This window comes from Carlito syrichta, unplaced genomic scaffold (genome assembly GCF_000164805.1).
Source record: "Carlito syrichta isolate Samal-C Ts95f unplaced genomic scaffold, Tarsius_syrichta-2.0.1 Scaffold91558, whole genome shotgun sequence".
Classification (NCBI taxonomy): Eukaryota; Metazoa; Chordata; class Mammalia; order Primates; family Tarsiidae; genus Carlito; species Carlito syrichta.
In genome coordinates, this window is record NW_007035654.1 from 213,046 (window position 1) to 232,104 (window position 19,059).

A 19,059-nucleotide genomic window follows, 5' to 3' on the forward strand; every position below is an offset into this window, starting at 1 on the left:
ACCCGCGGGCTCAGGCAATCCACTCACCTCAGCCTCCCAAAGGCGCGGGATTACAGGCTGAGCCACAGAGCCCGGCCCTGACTCACTTTTTAAGCTAGGACATCTCATCTCATCTTCTGCATAAGGATTGGAATTTATAGGTTCCCCTGGTTCTAGACTCGGACAAAAATCACACCATCAGCTTTCCTGGGTCTCTAGCTTACAGACAGCAGATTATGAGATTTCTCAGTCTCCATAACTGCATGAGCCAATTCATCATAATAAAGCTCCTATATCTATAAATACAAGGGGAACCCCCCCCAAAAAAACTGGAATTATCCTTTTTGGAGGGTGGGCCCTTTGTAGTACAGGTTTCCCCTGCTAGGTGAGTGTTCTAGGAACCCATCAGCATCAATGTACCTGCTAGAGTTGTTGTGAGAGGTTGTGTTTGGCATCAGTGAACTTTCTTTTGGAGATTCTTTCAACATGCTTGCCCATTTCATGATGAGTGATTTACACAAACAACCTGTCCATACCATGCTGAATGTTCAGCAGTTTGTGCCCTATTCTCCCTATTCACCCAATCTCACCCCAAGGGGCCTTTTGTTTTGTTATGTTTTCCTGAATAAAAAAAGTTCTCAAAGGGAAATATTTTGCCGATATAGAAAAGGTGAAACAAAAAATGGCAAAAACACTAAAGGACACCAAAATTGATGAATTCAAAACCTGTTTTGAGCAGTGGAAAAAGTATCTCGATAGCCGTATTGCATCAAATGGAGAGTACTTTGAAGGTAAGAAGTTTAAACATGCTAGAATAAAACACATTTTTTAAATAAATAAATTATGGTTTTTTGGGCCCCCCCTTTTATGGATACAGATGTAGAAAAAGATACTCATGTGCATACACACACACACACACAAACACACACACAAACACACAAACACACACACACACACACACACACACACACACACACAACACCTCTTGGTTCTTTTTCTTTGGAGAACTCTGACTATATAATAGGTGTATATACATGTATGGTTTTAATGTAGATCTTTTCATGAAAAATGAAAGAACAGTGAGTGTTGGTGGTTTATTTGATAATATATACAGTTTGGGCTTTGGGATACTGTGGCCACATCAGGTCATACATAATAAAAGGAGATATGTATTTATGCCACCAGCATTTCATAAAATATAGAAAAAGAAGGAAAGCAGAATCTTGACAAGCAAAGAATTTTTAGTCATTGTACTTAAAAACAACTCTGCAGTCACAAGTAAACTTACTTTGTGGTGGTATTTCATTAGTATTAAAAGAATTAAATTATATATCCCACAATAAAGATGGAGAAAGGAATAATTTGAAAAATGTTTTCCTTTAAAACAGACATATTCCATGGCTAGGCGTGGTGGCTCACAGACAGTCTCAAAAATAACAGTACTCTTAAAATATACCACCCATAAGTCATACTGAAAAAAATTATTTAAAGGGATACTACATATAACCAAGTAATTTGTCAAAATACATAAATCAAGAATGAGTAAGACATGATATAACAGCAGAAGCAGTGATTCATGAACTCAGGAAGATTCAAAGTGCAGTTTAAATGACTATTCTTGATTAATATAGTAAGAAAATAATAAAATGTCAAGAAAATAATTCACTGAAGAATAGACACTCATATTTAAACTATTATTATTATTAATTTTATCCCAGTTTATGTTGATAAAAATTAGGAAGAAAAAACACAATTTTTTGTCTTTCACAGGAGGTAAAGTCAATAGCGACTATATTGATAATGCTAGTGAGAATATTAAGTTCAAAAAATACTTTAATGTAACCAATAGTAGAAATGAATGCATAGCTATCAAATTCTAGATATAAAGAAAAAGAAATGATTAAAAAAAAAAGTCTTCCAAAAGCAAGATGGCAAAAGTAACAGAAAGAAGGCCAACATACCAGTTATCACGAAAAAGAGGACAGACTGAACTCTTCTAATGAAAGAAGACTCCCACTTGGGCACAAAACTCCAATTGTAAGCTATTTACAAAAGGGATGGCTCACAGAAAATGGCATCCAGAGATTAAATAAGGAGAGAGCCAAGGGCATGTCCAAACAAAAACAGAGATACAGCAAAATTGATAAGGCAGTAGAATTCAAGACAAGGGCTTTATTTATTTATTTATTTACTTATTTTGAGTTGGTCTCACTCTGTCGCCCAGACTGGAGTGCAGTGGCCGCCCCCGGCCACGGCAGCCTCGACCTGCTGGGCTCCAGCGATCCTTCTGCCTCAGCCTTCCGAATAGCCAAAATTACAGGCGCGCACTACCACGCCCGGCTGATTTTTTGATTTATTGTAGAGATGAGGTCTCGCCTGCCCAGGCGGGTCTCGAACCCGTGGGCTCAGGCAATTCACTTACCTCAGTCTCCCAAAGGCACGGGATTACAGGCTGAGCCACCGAGCCCGGCTTCAAGGGCTTTATTAAATGGAAAAAGAGGGTTGATTTATAACTATAAAATAAATCCACAATTAAATATAATAGTTCAGAAGTCTTCTGTGCTGAGAAACATAGTGCTGAAACATACAATTGAAAATAGTTCAAAATTTTTTCAATTAGCAAAATCTTAATTATAGTGGGAGATTATAACAACATCTTTCCAAATTTTTACATTTACAGTATATAAATACAATAAAAGGCATCCAGGAGTTAGTTTAGATAACGTAATTATTAAGCCTGGGAATATAATACACCTGGATACACAGCTATGGATTTTACTTTGTTCCCTAGACAACAATACAGATTATTTTCAAGTCTACGGAACACACTGACAGGCAAGAACCATTAGTTACTGACCAAATATCCACTCTGTCTGCTCTTCTTTATTAACAGAGCTGTAATTTTTTTTTTTTTTAAACTATATTCCTAACCTCCCTTATGAATAGGGGTTCAAGCCAATAAGATGTCAGGGTTTCCAGGGAGTCTGTATAAAGTGGAGACAGCTGACATTCAACCACTGCCATCAGCTCCATTCCTTCCTTTCCTGCCTAGTACAGATGTGATGGTTGGGTCAAGCCATTTTACAACCATGAAAAAAAGGCCAAGAACACTTTAGAGACCACATTCCTGACCTCCTTGAGCTAAGTGGTTAATACCAATGGTCACCTACCACTGAAATTTTTGTTGCATGAAAATAAATAACTCCCTTCCTTATTTAAGGTCTTATTTCCCAGGATCTCTGTTTCTTAAAATCCAATCCAATTCCTAACTGAACTGCAGGAACCACGATGTTATAATCTGCAAATAAAATATTAATAAATTTCAAAAATGATAAATTATATGTGTCAATATTCTCTTACCCCAGGGCAGCAAAATTAGAAAGTAGCCAAAACATTTTAGACAGTTTTAACGCTATGCTCATTATCTCTTGAGCTGCATCTAACACTATTATTATTAATATAAAATAGAAGATAATGGGACCAAGAACATTATATGTCAAAATTAGTAACTTTAAATGTTTTTATTAATAAACAGGAAAGAATGAAAATAAATGAAAAGGAATCAGGAAAACAAAAAACAAATCACAGGAGAGCAGAAAAGTAATAAACAACAAAGATAAAAATAGAAATTACTTAAATATTAGGTAGGAGAAGATAAGGAGTGCAAGAGAAAGAGAGAAGAGGTAAGGGAGAAAAGGAGAAGGAAGCCAAAAATGGGGGGACAGTGGGAAGGGAGAGGAAGATCACGGAGGAGAGGAGGAAGAACTGGACTTCATCTCCAGCGTCCTTCCAAACCCCTTCCTCCACACTTTCTCGTATCTCCCTAGCCTTTACCCTAAGTGTTCAAGGAAACCAAAATATGTCTCCCCAAAATATTTAAAGATGCCAAAAATACAAGGGAACTACCTACCCTGCTTCAGCCTCTACTTGCCTGAAGCCAGGACATAAATCCTTCTTCACTGGAGGCAGCACTGGAGAAGGCACCAGGGGCAGCAAACGAATTTGGGAACTGTTCGTACTACCTTCCCACATTTTCCCACCTTTAAAAAGACTGGAACTGTTCTCTCCTTTGTCGTTGCTATATGGGATTTATGACTCTTTGTTAAAACACTATTTAAGCAAGGACTCTATTTGCTTTGTGAGAGAAATACGTTGGAACTGAGGCCTCTCCTGTGTAATGAGTAGAGCACACATTAACCAACTTGTGCTTGTTTTTCTTTTTTTTACTGGGCTTGTGCTTTCAGGAGAATGTCTCAGCTAAGAACCTAAAAAGGGAAAGAAAAGAAATCATGTTTTCTCCCCTTCAGTGTCCAAGGTCTCCAAATCTCCCACAAACGTGCCCTTGCCCCCTCCGTCATCACCCTCACCAGCACCACAGGGCCAGGCACCCTCTGCTCTCCTGCCACACTCCAGCCCCTTGGCATAGCTGACCTCACACCTCAGCCGAAGTTAGGAAGAAAGTCAGTCAACTGAACAAACTCACAGACATTTCCATGAACTCTAAGGTTAGGAGTTACCAGTCTAGATTACTTGCATATTAACAAAACTTCAGCAATATAACACAATAAACTTTTCTGAAAGAGTAGAACACTAATTAAAATACCACACTGGGCTAGGTACTGTATGATAACAAGTAATTTGCTTAAAAAACAAAAAATTCCTCAAAGTCACGAGAGTAAAAATGTTAAATCCCCTCTGGTGTATAATTTCTACTTTACCTTTTCTTTCATTGTCTCTTTTGTAATTAGTCATTCATTTGCAGTTTTGCTGAATGATAAAGATTAATATGGATATTCACAGACAAAAAACATTAATGCCACACTTAAAGGTGCTTACAACAAAATTAAAACTAAAAATAGTATTTTTAAACTCAAGGCAACTCTGTATAATGTCTGAAGTACCAGCTTGAAATGGTTGGTTCAAAAGGAAAGAAATAAAAAATTAAATGCTGACTTCAAATGCTATCTAATTAAAATATAAAAATTATAACTAGTTTATTTCATTTTAATAGAACAATTTGGGTCAAAACAGAAATCCTACAATTCAATCAAAATAAATCTTCAAACTAACACAGCTTTTTAATGTTTTATTCTTCACAGAAGTCATTGAGTACACTACAATGAAGAAATTCCATTTATTCTGACCTAATTCTTTAACATCCTAGATAACTCTATGACCCTCTGGCTCAGGGATCATGGGTGTTTAAGCAGGAAAATGTCATGTGAGGAAGGATACCTTTCCACCACGGGAATGTGAGCAGCTGACGGGTTGCCCTTGTGAACTGTGACCTGGCTGCACATAACACCGATAACAGGGGTCAGCCAATAGAATGCAGTCAGCACTGAAGGGCACACAGTAAAACCTCCCAGAAACAAAGAGTAAACTCAGCAAAAGAGACAGGGTAGGGCTTCGGGATCCTCCACCTTTCAGTCCCCATCCTTTCTGTGTCCCTATCTCAATCCCACTGTGATACTTCCTGGTACCAGGCTCCTGCCACAGATGCATAATGTGGTGGTTGAGAACTTGGGTCTTACAGCTGAAGTGACTGGGTCTTAATCTCATTTCTGCCATTCGTGAGTTGTGTGACCATGAACGAGGTACTTCATCAAGGCTTTTTTCTGATCTATACAATGGAGGGGAAGGAAATTAACAGCACCCATGCCTCTGCACAGTATAGAAAAAAATAAATAAAGCAATGGAGAATAATTTCTTAGTCCAGTTCCTGACAGGTAGTAAGCACTCAATAAATCTGCACTATTACTATTATTATATTATTAATCACTCCCACATACCACATCCTTGAAAAATTAAAAAGTTTCTCTCTTAAGCATTTCTTTCAGCTATGGTAGTATAAAGAAGTTGGCAAAACCTCTGTAAAAAGAAAATATGTATATATACTATACATTAAACAACACTGTCCAAAAACAACCTTTTCAGGTGTCTGGAAACTGACCAAAGGCTAAGTAGGAACAATGGAAGTCTCTGATCCTCTGGCCTGATGATGAGGCTCAGGTCTCAGCTCAGTCCTCAAGAATGGCAGTTTTACCAGCATGGGACTGCTGGAAAAACCAGCAGCTATGCACCAGATGGGACAGACTCGATTTGTGGTAGGGGGCTTTGTCAGCTAAACGTGGCAAACTCAGTAGGTAATAAACAGGGTAAACCACAGCGCTGCTTGCTGAGGTTGTAATCCCAGTTGGGGTAGGAGCCAGTCAGGAATTTAATGTGATATCTATCCCCTAGTAAGAGATTCATAGGAAAATGGAGATAAGCTCTTCCCACATGTCTGGCAGACTAGAAACTACAGGAACATGCAGGGGAGATCTGTGAGTGCCTGGCAGAGAGTAAGAGCCAAGGACCACTTGAGAAGAGCTGAAACATGAATGCTCTCTGCAACCCGCAGACGATGGACCAGGAGAGGGTGGAAATCTCATGAGCTCCTATGTTTGAAAACAACCACTCTCCAAATCATTGGCTCAGAATCACTTCCAGACAGCAGAGTGGGAACCTGAAAATCTGCTCCTTCATAAAAGCAACAAGAATACTGGGGAAAATTATCAAACTCAGAACTCTGGAAATTAACCAAAGCTTGCAACAATCCAAATACTTATTCTTTGTAAGAACATCCAGCTTTGTAACATTTTAACTTGACCCATTCCCACCGTCCTCTCCCCAGCTGTCTTGAAAACCAGCAACCTCACAACTTAGGGAACTATGGCAACCAGCAACAGCCTGGCAGCCCCTGGAGAGGCAGAATAGGTTTGAGGCTCCAGAAAATCCTCACCCCCAGAGAACTGCTACTATTTAACTTATCTGGTAGTTCTCTGAAAAGCTGCATTGTCCAGTCTTACCTTTACTTGACCTGACTCCGAGCTCTCTCTGTGAGAAAAACCCTATCCTAGGGCATTTATCAAAAATAATCAATAGCAACTGTTTAATATCACAGCTGCCTGAGGCAGCATTTCCAGTTAGTGGTACCAAGAGGCTGACCAAAAAACTTAAAAGGAAAAACTGGGGAAGATGTCCAGAGAAGGCTTTGAAAAACTCCAATATTTTCCAGGGAACCTAGAAAACCATGCACACGTGCAGATGCTCAAGAAGCACTTTCAAAGGTCCCAATCTCTCACCTCTGGCTGACCTTGTAGCTCTACACAAGCAGGAAGTGAAGGTTAAGGCAGAATTGCAAACTTCCTGCTAATGTGGTAAAGGTATACCCCAAAATAAACACAGAGGCCCTTGGCAAACAATCAAAGATGGTTCAAGGCATTTAAGGAACTCTCTCATCAATTATTACCTAAAAATTAGTCCAAATAAGCTCAAATACCAACGGCTGCACATAACAAAGAATATAGACTTTATAGAATTAATCCAAAAAAAGAAACCACCAAACAAACAAATGACAAAGTAACAACAAACAGCAACAAATAACAACCCCGATAGGATAAAAAGGGTATAATTTCCAGAGTTGCCTCAACATATTGCTTAGAATGTTCACTTTTTTTTCTTTACCAAAAAAAGGCTTTTTTAATACATGCAAAGAAACTAGAAATAATGGCCTCACTACAGTTTGAATATTTTTGTCCCCTCCAAAATTCATGTAGAAGTTTAACCCCAATTCAACATTTTGGGGAGGAGTGTTCTTTGGCAGGTGGCTGAGTCATGACTCACACATGGATTAGGGCCTTTATAAAAGGGCTTGATGAAGGGAATTTGTCCCTTTTGCCCTTTTGCCATGTGAGGACACAGCATTCCTTCCCTCCAGAGAACACAGGATCAGAGGCACAATAACAGAAGTTGAATCTAGATCCTCACCAGACAATAAGCCTGCTGATGCCTTAATCTTGAATTTCCTAGCTTAAACAAGAATTATGAGAACATAAATTTCTGTTCTTTACAAATTACCCAGTCTTTAGTATTTCATTATAGCAGCACAAACAGACTAAGACAGACAAGAAAAATATAATCTGGCCCAGACATTGGACTTACCAGAAAAAGACTTTGAATCAGCTATAGAAATGTGTTCAAAGAGCTGAAGAAAACCATGTTCGAAGAATTAAAAGAAAGTATGAGACCACTATCTCACCAAAATATCAACAAAGAGACAAAAAATTATTTTTTAAAAGAAAAAGAACCACTACCATCCAATACCTCCCCACCACCAAATAGATACCCTGTAATTCAAAAGTATAATAACCAAAATGAAAAGCTCACTAGAGATACTCAAGAGCAGATTTAAGCTGGTAGAAGAACCAGTAAACTTGAAAACAAGTGAATTAAGAAAATTCATTCTGAAGAACATTTTTTTTTTAAATGAAGACAGACAGAGCCTCAGAGAGTTGTAGAACACCATTTAGTGTACCACCATACACATAATGGAAGTCACAGAAGAAAAGAAAAAGAGAAAAAAGAATATTTAAATAAAGGCCAACAACTTCCAAAATTTGATGAAAAACATGAATACGAATGTCTTACTAAGAAGCTTAACAGGCCAGGCTCGGTGGCTCAGTCTATAATCCCAGCACTTTGGGAAGCCAAGGAGAGTGGATTGCTTGAGTCTATGGGTTTGAGATCAGCCTGGGCAACTTGGTGAGACCTCATCTCTACAATAAAATAAAAAATAGCCAGGCATGGTAGCGCGCGCCTGTAGTTCTGGCTACTTGGAAGGCTGAGGTGGAAGAATCGCCAGAGTCCAGCAGGTCAACACTGGGGTGGCTGTGAGCATTCCACTACACTCCAGCCTGGGCGATGGAGTAAGACTCCAACTCAAAGAAAAAAAAAGAAGATTAACAAATTCCAAATAAGATAAATTCTAAAATATCCCCACCTAGACACATAATAGTCAAGCTATCAGAAGAAAAGGACAAAGAAAGAATATTAAAAGCAGTAAGAGAAAAGTGAATCATGACATACTAAGGATCCTCATAAGATTAACAGCTGAATCCTCAGAAACCTGAAGGCAGTGAAAATAACATATTCAGGCTGGGCTCAGTGGCTCAGCCTGTAATCCCTGCACTTTGGGGGGCCAAGGAGAGTGGATTGCCTGAGTCCACTGGTTCGAGACTAGCCCAGGCAACTTGGTGAGTCCTCATCTCTACAATAAATCAAAAATTAGCCAGGGGTGGTAGTGTGTGCCTATAGTTCTGGCTACTTGAGAGGCTGAGGTGGAAGGATGAGATAAGCAAGTCGATGCTGGGGTGGCTGTGAGCGTGCCACTGCACTCCTGCCTGGGTGATGGAGTAAGATGCCTACTCAAAAAAAAAAAGAATATATTCAAAGTGCTAAATGAAAAAGACTATCAGCCACAAATCCTAAATCCAGCAAAACTGTCCTTCAAAAACAAAGGAGACAGGATGCCAAGACAATGCAATGGAGACAGAATAGGCTTTTAAACAAATGGTGCTGGGACAAGTAAATATCCACATGCAAAACTCACACCATGTTCAAAAACACACTCAAAATACATCAAAGACCGAAATGTAAAACCTAAAACAATAAAACCCTTAGAAAAAAACATAGGCATAAACCTTCATGACTTTGGATTAGGCAATGGTTTCTTAGATATGACAACAAAAATACAAGTTACAAGGTAAAAATAGATAAATGGACTTCATCAAAGTTAAAAAACTTTTTACTCCAAAGGTTATTATCAATAAAGTAAAAAGATATCTCACAGAATAAGAGAAATACTTGCAAATCACATATCTAACAAGGAAATTGTTATCTAAAATATATACAAACTCAGATAACACAACAATATAAAAAAGAATGGCTAAGAACTTCCCATATGTGATGAAAAACATTAATCCATAGAACCAAGAAGCCCTAAAACATAGCTTACAAATCAACAGGGGAATTAGAATAGCGTATTAAAAAAGACTTAACACCAAAAAAAAATCTCCTATGTGTATCATGTTTTTGAAATTCCACTAAATGACCAATATTTCCCAACATTTTCACTAAGCCCACGGGTTTGAGATTGCAAAGAAGATCAAAATTCCCTCAGTGGCTCAGTCTAATCCCAGCGCTTTGGGAGGCCGAGGTGAATGGATTGCCTGAGGCTGCGGGTTCGAGACCTGCCTGGGCAACTTGGGGAGACCTCATCTCTACAATAAATAAAAAATTAGCCAGGCGCGTGGTAGTGCGCACCTATAGTTGCGGCTACTTGGAAGGCTGAAGCAGAAGGACCACCAGAGCCCAGCAGGTTGAGGCTGCGGTGGCCGGGAGTGTGCCACTGCACTCCAGTCTGGGCGATGGAATAAGACTCCAACCCCCAAAGAAAACTCCAACTCAAAAAAAAAGGAAAAAAAGAAGATCAAAATCCCTAGAGAGTGTGTCTGCAGGCCACCCACTGAGCCAAAGTTGGTACTGTTTTAATATTTTGCATTTTACTTTTAAATTTTTTTAAATTCATAAATTTTATTTATCTTCTACTATATATTACATTTGTCATTATATTGTTATAGGAAAATGTAGGGTCTTGTCTGTCTGTATGTTTGTTTCTTCTAAAACGTTTAAGTAAAACTTACAGTTGAAGAAAAAGTACCATGTTTGTCCTATTACTTCATGTGCCCACTGATCGATCCCCTAAGAGATGCATATCCTTTTGAGAAACAGAGCCCTAAACCAGTGGATTTCAAACATTTTGGAACCTACCGTAATAAAAACATCATGACCTGTTTTACACACAAAGCCTGCAACTAAAATTACAGTCTCTTTCCTATTTTTTTCTTGTTTTTTAATTCATCCCAGGACTTATTTCAGGATTCTGACTTCGTATGTCATTACGCCCATATAACACACTTTTACAGTAAATTTCACTGCTTTAAGTCAAAGTAATAAAATGGGCAGTCAAGCAGATACCTTTTTGTTTCTGTTCAATTTCCATCCCAGAGCTCACTGCCTACTTCATCCAATAGTAATATTAGCTTGTTCTGATCATTAACATAGGGATAATAATCAATACCAATCTGGTTTTGTAGATGATGATTAGCAACAAAACTAAACATTGATAGATTATGTGCAATTATATTTGCATTTTTCTGCAGTTACAATCAGTCATTCATTCAACATACAATTATCAGGTGTGTACTTTAAACAAGATGTATTTAAGTTACTGAAAAAAAAAAAGATGGTACCTCAAATTCACCAGGCTACCGTGTTGAGCCAAACACATAAAGGAAAATGACTGAAGATTAGTTATATCTTTCTCTAAAGGGCAAAAGGTCTGTTACTTAAAATTTACAAGAAAGCATAAGCTTAAACAACTTTCTAACCTTGTATAAAATGATCTAAAATGGAATGGGCTTCTCTCATAAGTGGTGGGCTCCTAATACCTGCAAGTATTAAAGTTAAAAAAAAAAATTTTAGATTACATATGCAAGATACAATAAAGCAAGTCCAATAACACAAAGAATACTGAAGTGTGCTTACATAACATAGGGAGAAATACAAAGGAATAAGTGTTAAAATCTGACTAAGGAATCTAAGAAGATTTTGGAGGAGGAGGCAGCACTTAAGCCAGTCCTTAAAAAATGACTAAGATTCCAACAGGCAGAGAAAGAAGATGATCATTTCAGATTGAGCAAAGAAGAGTAAAGGCAAAGAGACGTTCCCAAAAAGAGAAGGGGAAAAAAAAGAAACTCGTGATTTCCTCTCCCTTGAATCTTGCTACATAATCTGGAGTTATTTTCTAGGCAATGAAAGCATAGTTTTCAAATGGCAGAGTAGTAAGATCTAGCTGAGTCTTAAGGTCACTTTCACAGGAATGTGAGACTAAGAAGATAAGTGCTTGAAAAAGGGTGACCATTTAGGAGGTCACTGTAATAACCTATGATAGCGAATTCAACTTCAACATTTGCCAAAGTCATTAGAAGTAAAGGCAAAATTTCATTTACTGGCATAGCTTCTGTGAAAACCTCTTTTGTCCTGATTTTTTTAATGGAGAAAACTCTTTAGATCACTTTTCTGGAAATAAAACCATGTTATAACTCCTCTTGCCCCCACTCCCCCCCAAAAAAAGTAAAAATAATAAAATTTATTTTTATAAAGAAACTTCCTGGTCTTGTGACCTCTCAAAATGCAACAATGCAGAGTTTGAGATGTTTTCACTGCTAAAAGAATACAAAGAAATAGTTCATCGTGGTTCCTGACCATAGAACTGATGAACGAGATGGAGGCTGTTTCCCAGCTGGAAGTTACTGTTCCCTTAACTCTTATGGAAAGAGAGAGACAGACCACTGGGAAAGGGAAACAGAATGAGAGAGAACTTGATCATGAAGAGAGGAGGCAGAAAGGAAAAGCAGATTCTAATACGGTGCATAAACCCATAGCACACACACTCTACACACGGCACCCTAGCTTGAGATTTAAGTTCAGAAGAATAAACTAAAAAAGAATTTACTTTCTTTCTAATTCAAACTCCTTTTAAAAATTCTGCCCTGTCTCTGAATAAATGTATACAGAAACATATATGAATCTAATAGACATTTTAATGTCTCAACTAAAGATAATAAAATAAAAATTGAATTCGAAAAGCACTTTAAACACCTGAACTTCTATACATAGAGTTTTAAGTCACCTGGGTTACCCCTTTTAAATATACTTAAGTGTTCAATAGTGTACTCAATGAATCATTATGCTTGAATGGACCATTTAGCAGGCTAACCCATCTTGGCAAGAGTAACAGGCCATAACCCCTAAGGAAGTATCTTTTAATCTTAATGTGCTGGGAGTGAAGAAGAAGTAAATTGCTACTCTCTGAAATGAGGATATATTCTAAAGTTGCTGCTGCAAAAGATAAAACAGATAATTCTGGAACAGGCCCAAGGAAGCATATCATGGGTACACTTATCATTCAAATGAAAGGCCCTGTTATAAATCAAAGCTGGAACTGTTCTTGCCGTGTATTTGGGTGAATACAAAATGACTGAAAAAAAGCTTAACTTCATGACCAATGTGCTTTTAGATACACGTGACTCAGGGCAAGTTCTTGCTTGGGAAAATATGACAATGTTCCCATCAATACAATTACCAAGGATACCTGTTCTATGAATAATAGTGTTAATGCAGAATGCTGTCAGGAGAGAGAAAGACAATCCAAGTGGTAGCAATCTTACAAATGAGGTGTTCAGAAAAGAAATGGCACTGCAAAGGGCACTGAAGTAGAAAATGGAACTGGGTGCCTTGCACTACCATTAAATGCCTGTGTGTCCTTGGGGAAGTCACTGACCTCCATGGGCTGCAGTTATCCCATCTGAGAACAACAAGAGGCCTCTAGGTAGGCTCCACCTCTCCCAGTGCCTTACTCAGGAGGCAACGTTCCCAATTGTTCAGAGGGAGGTCACCAAAAACTTCTGCAATGGCAAAGGCAATGTGCAAAGGCACATTCCAAACCTATAATTGCTTTAATTTATTTTTAGTCATCATAATTTATTTAAAAGTTCAAATAAAATCAGTAAGGAGGATTTCTGTTAAGCAAAATAGATATATGTTTAGAAACACCACTTCCAGTAAGAGAATGATCTGTTGCTGAAAATCCTATCAGCACATCAAACCATGTAGGATCTTATGTCTATTTGGGGGCTTCATAAAAATTAAACCAACAAAAATGTTCCTGGACATAAGGACAGTCACTGGTGATACCAGTGGTATTAGAGTCTCCACACAACATTACAGAAAATACCTGGAGACTGGATTGAGACCCAGCAGCTGTTGCAGGTTTGACTTGGCATTCAGGCTCAGGAGGCCATCTGAGTATGACTCTATGTAGGTAGCCTTACAGGACACAGAACAGGAGATATGGCAGGTACAACATCTGAACCTCATCTGGAACCCAGCAGCTACCTTGGCACACTGCTTCTTTTGCCTCTTTACCCACATAGAGTACAGCAAGAGCCAAGGGGCACACAGGTCACATCAACGCAGAGAAGGTGCAACTTCCATTTCCACCCAGTCTTTTAGAGGAATCTAGTCCCACAGACCAAGGCCTACACACAAACCCACAGCTTCCAATTCAGGGGCAGTGGCACACCACACAGCAACAGACAGGTATAGCATCCCAGGTTTATTTTAGCCCTATTACTTCCCAAAAATCAGTGCTGAGAGAAGACCAGTTCTAAAGCTATTCCCCCAGGCAGGCTCAGCTCCGCCCAGGATTGATGTTAACCCTTTACTCACAAATATCAAATAAAAATGTCACAGCATCTTATAAAACAACTAATTCTGATATACTTTTTAAAGTGTCCCTGAACACATGCTTATAATTTTTAAAATCCAGGTTTTCTTTCATGGTTATAAAGTGTCCACCATCTATTCATTTATATAAGCATTCTCTGAATTTATTAAAGATGTTGGCTTCACCTCAAGAAACTTTTTTTAAAAAAATTTATTCATTTGCTTATTTATTTGTGGAGATAAGATCCCACTATGTTGCCCAGGCTAGGCTTGAACTCCTGGCCTCAAGCAATTCTTCCACTTCAGCTCCCAAAGTGCTGGGATTACAGGCATGAGCCACTATGCCTGGCCCAAGAAACTTACTGAAAGCCTATGACGTAAACCACGTGATACCAGGTACCAGGAACAGAAATGAGTTTGAAGATGGTCTCTGCTCCTAAAGAGTCTAAGTCTATCAGCAAAGAAAAGGAATCTACTCCCAAAAAGAATTAATAAAACATGGGAATATATGTTAAGTGCCAGGTATATAAGAACTAGAGAAGAAAGGGACCAGTGTCTTGGGGGCAGCCAGGGAAGGTTTGGGGAAGGTAACTGCTATTGATAATTGTTCATAATAACTGCCAATTATTGACCCCAGACTATATGACAAGCTGTGCTAGGCACTTTACATACATCCTTCCTTTATCCTCTAATAATACAGTGAGTCAGTACCGTAATTATTGTCAATTTTCAGATGAAGAAATCTGGACTTTGAGATATTAAGTCATTTTGTCCAGTGGCAAAGGCTAGATCAGTCTGACGCCAAAGCCAGTAATCTTAAGCACTAGACTAGAAAATAGTGCCTTGGAGAAACACACAGCACGTTCTAGTCTGGAAAACTGTATACACAAAGTCACTTTCACAGTAATGCACATAGCATTATGCTATGCCTGACAACTTAGCAGCAGCAAAACCAACAGCAGCAGCAAGAGCACTGTTACCGAGCACTTATCATGCCAAACACTTTTCAGACATTATCTGATTTAAGCTCCATAACAGAATTGTGAGGCAACTTTTATAAGAACCCCTTATAGGTGGGAAGACTGAAACTCAAAGACTTCCCAAAGTCACACAGTTAGAAAGGAAGAAAACTAGAATTTAAATTGAGCTTGATTTGATTCCCAAGTCTCTATTTAAAATTGCTTGAAATACTGTCTTCCAGCAGACCGCTGTGGCTGAATGAGGAACTGTACCACGGAAGTGCAGGTGTCAAAGGCAGAAAGACAAGTAAGGTCCAGATAGCGGCCTGAAGGTTTGGATTTTATCTAATGTCCCTTCTTCTGGCCACAATTAGCCAGCAGAAACCATTGTCTGCTCAGGTATACAGATCTATCCAATGTACAGGGAAAGGCTTGTACAGGGTACATGATCTGCACAAATAGGTATTTTAGAAAAATTAAGATAGCCAGGAAACCAATTTGCAGTTTATTGCAATGGAAGAGAAATGAAGAATCAAAATTATAGACAAAGGACTGCCCCAAAACTAGAATTAGAGAAAGACAAGTGATAAAAAACATTACAAAGAAAAACATGGTAACATTTCACAACTGGATGGTGGAAGAGAGGCAAGGATAACTGCACATCCACAAAGTGGCTACCGGCAGAAACATAAAAAACATAATGATAAGAATGAATTTAGACATGCTGAGATCAAGGGATAGTGAACATCTAAGCGTTTAACAAAAAAGCTAAAAGTTCAACAAAAAACTAAATAGGACAGTACAAGGGAGAGATAACAACTATGTAAGTGTCAAATGAAAAGATACTGAATAATAAAAAATAGAAGTTCAGGAAATAGTCTTGAATAGAAAAAAGGTCACCAAGAAAGCTGGCTGTTTATTTTCTTCTCCTCCTTAGTATTTGTTCACACTGTATTTGTGGCAACCGTGGCTTTTTCCTCCATGTGTTTTTCTCTGAAGATACTTGCAATCTGGATTACAAAGGGTTAGGGGATTATACCCGTAATTTCTCAAAACTGCAATCTAGGGGCCGAAGCTCTCTGCTGTTGTTTATAGAACTGTTTGAGTAGGCAGTCTCTGTTGTTTGTTATCTCCTAGCATCACACTCTGCACCATGACTTTCTACTTGCATCAGCAGCTTAGAATGTGGCAACTTCAGTGCTAAAGCATAAATCTAGCTTTGCAGTGTTTGGCACAAGCTGATCAGAACTCAGATTGTCCTTGGGGTAGCCTTTGTAGTCTGTTTATCTTTCTGGTTTGCTCATGTTATCATAGCTTAGAAAAGAGTGAGCTTTGGTGTCCTCAGCTGCAACAAGTTCCTGAGCACAAATTTCACATGGGCTATTCTTATATTATGTATACATCAAAATAAACAGATTGGTAAATGAAACAACAAAATAAACAGATGGGTAAATGAATTTGTCCACACAGTGAAGGCTGCTTGGGCAATTAGATTAGGCAGGAATTTTTTTGTTGCAAGTATATAATCTGATTCAACCTGGCTTAAGCAAAAATGGGATTTTACTGGCCTAGAGACTGAAAAGCTTACAGAGGGCTGGTTGTAGATACAGCTAGAACAGCATCAGTGTTATCAGTAGCCAGTCTATCTTTGCCTTTTGACTCTGCTTCCAGCTATGTTGGTTTCATTTTCTGGTGCCAAACGGTGGCCTGTTGCAGCTCTGAGTTCCACAGCATCCTTACTGCTAGCAGTCCCAGCAGAAAAAATTGCTAGGTGAGAATATTCTTTTTACATGCATTTTCTATCTCCCCAACTAGAATGTGAGTCCTCCGAAGTCAGGACCTTATTCCAGGCCTCAAATAGGATCTGACACAAAAATGTGTGAAAATGGCTAAAAATTGTCAAAAAGTTAAATACTTGGCTAGCCGTGAATTTATCATATTAATATAATGAATAACTCTGCCTTTCATGCTTAAAATGTATAAGTTATCATTTTCCAAGCAGCTCTTATGTGCCAAATGATGCGCTAAAAACCATACATAAATGATTGAGCTCATTTATTTGGACTGCGTTTATCCTAACCAGGAAATACAACTAAGTTAAGAGGAAAGAACATGCTTCTTCCTTAATCATTTCACTGGTATATTGAATCCAACTAAACAAATGCATGCTGATTCAAAGCGATACATTTTAGCTCAACCCAAGGAAGACATTTTACAAGGGGCAGAGCTGTTCTAAAGGAACTGGCTGCCTCTAGAGGAACTGGTTACTGGAGAAGGCCAAGAGGGATTTCAATTGGCAAGCACATTACAGAGACAGTGGAGCTGTTCCCAGAGAGTCAACCAGAACTGGGAAAGGTCCTGGGCTCCACCCTTCAGCCTGCAAGTCTGGAGAAGCAATTGCATTGAGTGGGGAGCTAAAATCAGAAGCTACAATTTCTTGTATTTCCTTATCTATGAGCCTAGACTACTCCCCAAGACAGTCTGCACTCCCTGATTGTCTGTCTTAACAAGCTGCAATCTCTCTCCCTGAAGATATAAAAGAGTTTTGCAATGCTGACATTCATGTGGTCTGCCGATACAGGACAAGAGTGAGATCTAAATGTACTTTTGGTGCCCAAACATCTAGAAAGCCTAGGATTGGATAATATAAGGGAAGATAAAGGAGCAAAGTAGATAATTCCCCTACTCATCCCTTCCCACACCATCATGTCAATTTTATAGGTTGTGGTGTTATGTTGGAAGGGACAGAAATTAAGAGAAGGCTGCAGGAAGTTGTGCCAGGACTTCTTTGCAACCATTTAAATCTTACTCAAAAATATACACCTCTAAGACAACTTTGAGGCTTTATTTAAAAATGGTACCCTTAGCTTGTTTTGCTTTCAGCTCTTTGACTCCTTGATAATGATAAAATCCCCCAAACAGCTGCTGGCTAGAGAACAGCATGCAAAAAGATCCAGCAGGAAAGAAAGTAAAGTTAAGTTGGGAAACAGAGATATACAGAATGGCTGGAACTTAGACTATGAAGTGGGGGGAAGACATGTGAAAATGGAAAGACAAGCAGAACCAAGATCAGGAAGAGCTTTTTTAAGGAGTGTTTGCTTCAATCTAAGGCCAACAGAAAGTCACTGATAGACCTTAATTGGGGAAGAGAAGTGACAGGTTTGTGTTTTAGAGATCTCGTTTCAACTGCTACTAGATAATGGACTGAGAGGGAGGAAAGGATGTCAGACATCGACAGAAAGAACTGTTAGGAGGCCATTATGGGTATCCAGACAAGACAAGATGGCAGCTTAGACTAGTAGTAGCAGTGGGTAGGAGAGAAGTGGACAGACTCAACAAATATTCAGTAGGTAAAATCATCAGGACATGGCAATAAACCACATGTGGAACATGAGCGAAAGAGAGGCATCAAGGATGGCCTAGAGATTTCTGGTATGGTCAGCTGGGTGGCTGGTCGTTCCGTGCACTGAGGGAAATATGATTCAGCTTGGAACATGTTACATTTGTGATATGCACATGACATCCAAACAGAGATGTCCAGAAGGTAGGTGTCAGGTCTGACGTAAATGCTCATTATCATTAATAATAATGTGCTCATTGGCATACAGACCATAATTAAAACCAGAGGAAAGAATTCAGGAAAAATTCATAATTCAACCCACAAGGTCAGGGCAAGAGTCTATGAGAAGTCAACAATACTATGATACCTTACTATTATAGTTTAGACTTACAGTGTACAGAGGTATCACATCCTCAGTCAGGTAATGTGGGTGTCTTGGAATATAAGTGAAATACAAATTCTTCCCTCTAGGAAAAGCAATTCCCACTGACACAAACATAACAGGTGAACCTGAGATTTAACAACTGGTCAGGGCAAGCCCTTCAGGTCCTCTTCCACTGTGGGTGGGAACCTTTCTATCCTCTCAAAAAATCCTGCTTTCAAAAAATA

The 19,059-nt window shown here is 38.7% G+C and overlaps 1 protein-coding gene across 1 annotated transcript in view; it reads right to left on the minus strand.

Annotated features, from left to right (window-relative positions):
- The window catches only part of MTHFS (methenyltetrahydrofolate synthetase), a 52,189-nt gene that overhangs the window by 24,932 nt on the left and 8,198 nt on the right, over window positions 1-19,059 (minus strand). The gene's annotated exons all lie outside the window — the stretch shown is intronic.